The 7,986-nt window shown below is 39.8% G+C and overlaps 1 protein-coding gene across 1 annotated transcript in view; it reads left to right on the top strand.

Annotated features, from left to right (window-relative positions):
- SEPT2 (septin 2) overlaps positions 1-2,254 on the top strand; it is a 48,163-nt gene extending 45,909 nt beyond the window's left edge. The window contains exon 13 of the mRNA XM_015416085.1: positions 39-2,254. The gene's annotated coding sequence lies outside the window, so the exon portion shown is untranslated. The remainder of the gene's footprint in view (positions 1-38) is intronic.
- The last annotated feature ends 5,732 nt before the right edge of the window (positions 2,255-7,986 follow it).

Raw genomic sequence — 7,986 nt, 5'->3', positions numbered from 1 at the left:
GAGTGGTTAAGTTCCTAACGTTTTGTTTATTTTGGCAGGTATCTTCATTAACCAGAGGCTCTTGAGATGCCGGGATGTATTCTGTGGAGAGAGATGCCTGTTACTCTGCAGTGATGTAGAAGCTCCTGTTTGCACTTAATGTGCAAATATGTAGTGGTCATTTCTTAATACCTACTTTATAAACAATTTAGATTTGGTCATTTTAATTCTGTAATGTAATGTGGCAAAATTTACTTACTATTTTACTAAGCTGATTTTATTACAATGAAGTATACCAATATTCAGATTTTTTTCTAAAGTAACCTAATATTAATCTAATAGCATGGATTATTAACACTGTTAATGGTTGGGGTTTTGTTTTTTATTTTGTTGGGGCTTTGTTTGTTTGTTTTGCACTGAGAAATCAACTGACTTTGACCCAAAGACCAAAATATTCATGCGGTTTGGACTTCCTGCACAGCCTTCCAGGGCTTAGACAGGGCTTAATAAATACACTAGTCAAACCCTCTTTTAAATCACAATTTCCCAGGTAGCCAAAGCTATTGTTTGTTCACCAGTCATCAGTGCAGAGAAATTTTGTTGGGAAAAAGTACGAAGGGAGTCTTTGGTCTTTAGGATGGAGACCTTCGCACAGAGGCTGTCTAATAGGACAAGTGATAAAACTGGTAATTGTTCGGTGCCATTTTTTATATCTAGTAACGTTTAGCACTGTGTGCCTGTGAACACTCTGAGCTGCTCTGCCTATCTAAGGCTTTTATTTTGTCAAGTAACTACCAAGTGTGTTCTTTTATAAGGTTAAAGAAAAGAAAAAGTATTAAGTATAAAGACATTCTGTCACATCTTCAGGGACATATTTTCTGTAGTCTTCGAACAACTGCTTTAAAAAAACCCAAGTGGAACCAAAACCCCATTCAGGTTTGTGGAGACCAAATATCCGCATAATCAAGAAAATGAATCCTGATCTAAGTTGATCTCCTTAACCATTCAGACCCAAATTGTGTAGATGTGAGCACTTCGTTTTTCTGTGAAAATATTTTGTAAAGGCAGTTTGAACTTCAATATTCACAAAATGAGAAGTGCATAGATCACAGAGCAAAATTAAATCTTGTGCCCTCTAGCCTTCTAACTTAAGAAACATATATGACACATACTTTGCATAAGTTCTCTTGGTCAGTGCTATGTATTTATTTCTGATGATCTGGCATGTTGTATGTTCGTATAGTGTATTTTGACTTTAAAAGATGATTCAGAAAAATTAGAAAAATCAATGCTCTAGCTTTATTGGCATCAACAAACCAAAATAGCATTCATACAGAGTAAACGAAAAACTTGTTGGTTTCAGCAAGCAGCAGTAATTTCCATTCTTGGGGGATAGCAGATAAATTTTCTATTAGAACTTTTTTGCTTCCTTTGAAAACTACAGAAATATATTTGTTATATACTATGAAAAACTTCTTAATCCTTTTTCCTCTTCTTAAGAGAAGGGTAAACATCCCAAGATCACAATAATTGCTTACCTCTTAAGCCAGACTGTTTTCCTTGCTATTCTGCAGTGGGAACAACACTTTGGGGCTAGTTTTTAAAATTGCTGTAGCATTAAATTCAAAACTTTTGTGGTATGCAGTAGAGCTGCAAAGGAGGAAAACTGCTTACCATGTCTTCCTTTTCTGAATCACCTGTTTTCCCCCCTGTTAACTTGACAAACGATTAACCATTGCTACTGCAGAATTTCTAACTGCTACAACAATGGACAGATCTGTGCCAAAAGGCTGGAAATTGATGTTATCTAATTGGAACACCTTCTATCACTACATGTATACTTTTTCATTATAGCTTAATCTTTCATGTAGTCCTATAATTGTCATCTTAGTCTCTAAATCATTGCTGATCTAGACCTGACATAACTGACCCTGATTAGCGAAAAAGGAAACAAAATGTATCTTTACCTTGTTTTTGAAGAAAAACGAATTCTTTAAAAATATGCAAAAATCTTGTAGATAGGTCAAGTATGGTTTTTTACAATTGTTAAGTAGAAACACTAAAACTTGGCTGTTTAAATTTGTCAGCAAAGAAATTTGATCGTAAATGGGCCAGGAAGTTTTAGTATCTTTTGTCTGCAGCCTTGTTCCCTCCCCCAAAACTAAAATCTTTTGTATGCTTTGTGGGGGGGGGTGATATTGCATCGGTTACAGAAGCAATTGTGGGGTTAATTCCTGCAACAAGAGGAGAAGTTGGCAGAAACCCCCCCCCCCCCAATGAACTGAGCAAGTTGCATGAGCAAAGGAAAAGGTCATGTAAGGGGAGATTACTGCTTATTTCCTCTCGTGGATGCGCCCTCCCATGCCACTATCTCATGTTATTCCTGGCAGTTCTCTGACCCTCAGGAGTGGCTTTTGGGGGGATGCAGATGCCAGACTGCAAAGGAAAAAAGGTGGTGCAAAGATTTTTTACAAACTTGCTCTATTTATAGTGAACAGAGCTAGGCTTGGATCCAACCCTCTTTGTGTTTATATAAGGTGGTTGCTATAATAAACAATATAGCACTGAAATAATATTTTACCAGCAATATAAAAATGTGAACATTTAATGTGTGCCAAATAGCTGGTATAACCCTGTACACAAGGTATTTTGATTTCTTTAAACTGTCAGGGTAACTGCTACGTCTGTGAAGTGCTTGGAACTGATTCTGTTCACCTGCATGTGTGTTTTGGTTGCTGTGAGTAGAACTTTATTATGTAGTCTGGTCTACCTGTGGAATTGTATTTTTCAAGCATCTTGGTGTGTTTTGATAGCATATAACTATCAAAACTATTACTTTTAATTAGTTACTAAACTCTTAGAAATTACATTTTTAGGATTTTTTCCAACGTTTCATTTTCTGAACATTCTTCAGCCAAGTGAAACTTATGTTCCATGAGACTTACCAACTATGTGCCTGGCTTAGTTCTTTAACCTGTCTGTATCTCTTTTCCTGCTGTAATCCCCTTTCTAATATTTAGCTTTGAAGGAGCATATGAAAGCCTTTCTGGAGCATCCTCCAGACTTGAGAGATACTTGGCATCAAAAAGTTATTTGATCTTTTTAGGATTGTCATGCATCTACAAAGCTTTTTCAAGCACTTTTCTTTTATAGAAATATCACAGTTATAATTTTAGGAGTATGTTAACACTTGTACTTTTTTATATTTGGATACTCAAAGGGCTAATTTTTGTATAAATATTAACACATTCGGTTTTCTTTACTCTGACATTAGCCATGACTGTTAATAAAAATAACATAACATGTTCGTCTGCTTCATCTTTTGTGTAAATTAACCATTCACAGATGCCAGTAGGTAAGATGTTTAAAATTGTGAATCTTGCAACAATCCTTTTGACTGTGTGGGTTATAATAAATCCTGTGTAACACTTAGGGCATTTATATTAACCAGTTGTCTCTAGAAAAACAGCCCTACTCTTGAAGATGCTGGTGTATTTGTCAGGGCTGGTGAGATTCCAAGGAACATTTGTATTTGGTCCAGCAGGGAAGGTGCTGATATACATCAGTTGCTGGGGACACTGCACACAGGCCTTTTCAACTCTGTAAGGCAGTTGAAGGATACCAAGTTTTAAAATTCAAATTGATGACTTTCCAAAGATCTTGCTTTTGCCTTAGGGATTGGGACTAGGGTATCCCCAAAGGGATAGTATTGTGTAGGGTTTTTTGGTACGGGTTAAAACTACCTGTGAAAAATTGAAGCAAAAACAAAACATGAAGTCCAGGGCCTCTTCCAAAAGACAAAGGCACTCATCTCCCCTGGCTCTGCCGACTTCAGATCAACCAGAGGTCATCCTGATTCCTCCATGTACACCATCCCTGCACTCAGTGTCACCAAGCAGATTTCTTGGAAACTGAAATGGACCAGACTTCCCAGCCTTCACAAGAACATCAGGCACCTGTCAATGAACCTGTAAAATCAGCACTGCCATGACCACAGAACTACCCACCCCCACCTTGGCACCCTTTCAGTACATCCCCTTCTTACCTCCAAGAATATTAGGTTTTATGGGCAAAGGTCCCAATTCACCCCTTCTCCCCCAAGGCCCCTACAGCCATCTTCAGATTTGAGGCGCCAGACTCTCCACTCCCCTTTTCCACAGCACTGTTGGTGCTGGAATCAGAACTGGGAAAAGTAGTCAGTTGCCTCATACTATAGCTCCAAGGGGCAATCCAAACCCTCACCTGATGATAGAGCTGGGGGTCCTACTCCTATATCCCTAACGAGGATCTCTGTCTTTATAGAGGATGGATGCTTTGTATGGCAAAGTCCTTAGAAATAGGTGTGTCAACCACAAACAAACTTAAAAAGAGGATCCTCAGCCCCCTTTACTGGGAGTTACATGGCATTGTCGCATTACTCAACATCAATATGGCAGAAACCTGCTCCCATCCCTGCAACCTCTCGGAAAATATAAAACTTATACAAAATAAAGTAAGACTCCTGTGAATTTCTCTCCACCCGCTGCCCTACTCACAGTCACAGAAGAGATGCAAGCAAGGCAAAGGCATGGCTAACATTCAGTGTCATTGGATCGAGAAAGCAGATGCCTCAGTGCTTTTGGATGAAAGATTTATTCCTCTGGAGCCTTAAACTTCTGTATCACAAACCAGGTTCATTCATTCAGAAGCCATAAAGTTGTCAAAGCAGGAGATTAATGCGGGGAGACATGTGGACACATCCATGAGATCATTACATCAGCAGTGCTTCTGCAAAGGCACTCCTGGCTGGGCACCGCAGCTTCCCCTTTAGAGACTTGGTGCAGTTAGGGATCTCCCTTTCATGCTCCATGCTATTTTTGAATGCTACAGATGAATTCTGCTATACTGTAAATAAAAACAGACAAAGCAACTTGTTCACCAGATGTTCCCTACCGCCATCCATTCCCACAAACATTTTGCAGCATGCCAACAAGGACTTGCCACCTCATTCTGTCGTGGCCAATGATATCACCAACCCCAGGCGCTTTAACAGTATCCTCCACCTCATCCGTATCAGTCTGTCCCCTTCTGTCAAGGGCAAAGCGCATCTAGGTCGTGAAGCAATCAGCCCCCTCTTCGGCTCTTCCATTCAGTGTGGCAACAGCCCCTAGAATCTTCACCAATCATATGACTATTGTGGTGGCACATTTGAGGACAAAAGGGTGCTCAGTTTCCCCCTAAATGGATGACTGGCCGAACATAGCACATTGTAGAGAATTGCTGAAGCAACAAGTACAGCTAGTCCTTATCACTTGTCAGAACCAGGGTGTCATGATCTGGGCTGTGCAAGAAGAGGCCTAGCTGGCCCAGGGAGCATGAGTAGCAGTGGGAGGAGGCCAGGCCTACAACTCCCAGGAGTCCCTGAGAAGTTTTGGCACCAATTTTAGCCATACAACAACAACAGTACAGCACACAGTAAAAAATAGCAAAGAATAACAAAAAACAACAGCGAGCTGAATTTCCCACAAAATATTCACAAAGGATACTTCATCAAAGTGAAATGCATCTATTGTCCGGAATAAATCGATTCATATAATCCATCATAGGAAAATGCAGAACCCAAAGAAGTGCATCATAGGAAAATGCAGAATACAAGGTAAATATCCAAAAAGTCCAATATTTTTCCTAGGTAATTTTTCCAGTGTTTCAGATTTCTGGTCCTTCCTCAGGAACAAAGAACAACTACTGAGAGTCTTATTCCATCTCCTTTTAAGATAATGCTTTTCTATTACTTCAACATTGGGCAAGGTCTCCTTAGTTCTAATCAGCACCCCAAAGGCTGCTCCAGTGCACCCCTTAAGGCTACTTCAATGTATCAGGACCAAAACATGCCTCCATATATAGTTTTACTATAAAGCATAATCTACTTTTATACTTTGATTATATAATCAAACCTCTGTATAAATACTATATTCTAAAGTTCTTTAAATAAAATAAAACTTAACTAATATATAACTTACTAACTATCCTACTTCCTACAAAAAAGAACCCACCCACCCCATGGTCTAACTTTCAATAATCCCTTTTAACCTTACCATTAGGATCTCTACCTTTTACCCTATACCTCTCCTTTCCCTCCCTTCCCTTAGATATACAATATATAAATAATTTGGTTTGGTTTTTCCAAAGAAAGCATATATAATAATAATATTTATCTTGGTGAGTCTTTCTGTTCATTTTAAGTCCATATTCAAACTATTCCTTTATAGTAGTCTCACATCGTGTTTTGATAGAAGTGTTTCTCATTCGGACTTTACTTGCTTTCTGAGGAGACATATTTAGTGAAAGCCTTCTTTTTGTCGTATTCTTTGTGGCACCAGGTGATAAATAAAGTTTTAGTTCTTGCAAAAGAGCCAGTCCACTTTCTTCACCAGTAACCTGAGGTGTTTCACACCTGTGTGTGTCACCTCAGTGAGAACAATTGACTTGTTTCTAAGGTAAGATAGCTGTGGTTGCCTTGGTTACTGTGTCGTCCCCCCATAATGACCTTCAAGATGAACCTGCAAACTAAGAGAGGGGTGTAAATGAGAACCAGATATCCAGAGTATTGGGAACAGAACAGGTCGATCCACAGACTTCAGAGGAGTAATATCTCCAAATAGATCTTGTTGCTAACAAGGGTGGGGACAGGGAGTGATGCCGGTCATCATTATTAGTGCCATCTTCTCCACAGTTTGTCCTCTCCTGGGATAGGAACTTGAAATGGATCTGGCATGACTACTGGCCTCCTCCATCTCCATGGTCCTGCATAGCTCTCGGTCTCCTCTGCTGTGGGGTCTCATGAAGCTACTGGCCTCCTCCGCCACCATAGCCCTGCATGGCTCTCAACCTCCTCCTCCTCAGCTCGGCTGCCAGCCTCCTCTTCTTCCTCCTCCTCAGCTGCCAGGTCCCATGCAGCTGCCAGCCTCCTCCTCCTCTGATGCTGGGCTCCATTCTGACCTAGTAAGAGCATTGTCTGCCCCTTTAAGGGGATCTAAATCCCCCCCATTGTGTATTTTTTTCCTTCAGATTTTTCCGTAAGCCTGGGGAGTGCCATGACCACAGGTGTTTTTTTTTCTGTGTGCCCCCAATCTGCACACTTGGAAAGTAGGTAGGTATGTAGACACTATATAGACACTATTTCCTCTTTTACTTAGTTTCTCACCTTTTCCTGCTTCCTTTATGTCTAGGATTGCCAACCTGGAAATCTCTTGGAATCATAATGGATCTCCCAACTACAGAGATCAGTTGCCAGCTCCCAAGTTGGGAAATTTCTGGAGATTTAGGGGTGGGGAGGGAAGCAACCTCAGCAAGGTATAATGCCATATACTCCACCCTACAAAGCAGCCATTTCTCAAGGGGAACTGATCTCTGTCATCTGGACAGCAGTTGTAATTGTTGGAAATGTATGTGTTTGCAAGGTCTCACAATCCAGTCATTATAGGGTTACCTTGTTTACCTTTCTATGCTATTGTTTAGAATGACCTGGTAGGAAAACCTGGCAGAAAGCCAATGGGGGAAAAGCCTGTGAATCTGAGTGTGTTTACAATGGTTGGTTACTGTTTTCAGGTGACTTCCTTCTAGGGGTCGAGAAGAAGGAGAGATTCTCCATTACTGTTTTAGAAGTGTGTGACTATGCTTTGAGAAGCAGCTAAAATATAGCTCTGAGATGTTTGTTTATTTGTAGTTTTCCTGTATACCCTTTACCCTTAGAAATAAAGCTTTTTAAACAGAAATAAAGTCTCCTCATTCAGTGAACCAAGATCCATTGACACTCTGAACAGTTTAAGCATTTTTGACTATTTTTCCAACAGTAATTTCCAGTGAACTCTAGCCCTCGCTGGAGATCATACACCAAACATCTCAGGACCACAGTATATAGTATACAAAGCCAAAGAAGGAAGAATATAATACTGTAACAATTGCTATTATATGCAAAAATTATGAAATTTATATCAACTTATCAATAAATATATGAAAATACCACAC

Source organism: Gekko japonicus, unplaced genomic scaffold, assembly GCF_001447785.1.
Source record: "Gekko japonicus isolate JY-2015 unplaced genomic scaffold, Gekko_japonicus_V1.1 scaffold300, whole genome shotgun sequence".
NCBI classification, from domain to species: domain Eukaryota; kingdom Metazoa; phylum Chordata; class Lepidosauria; order Squamata; family Gekkonidae; genus Gekko; species Gekko japonicus.
This window is presented reverse-complemented; position numbering and strand designations above follow the sequence as displayed.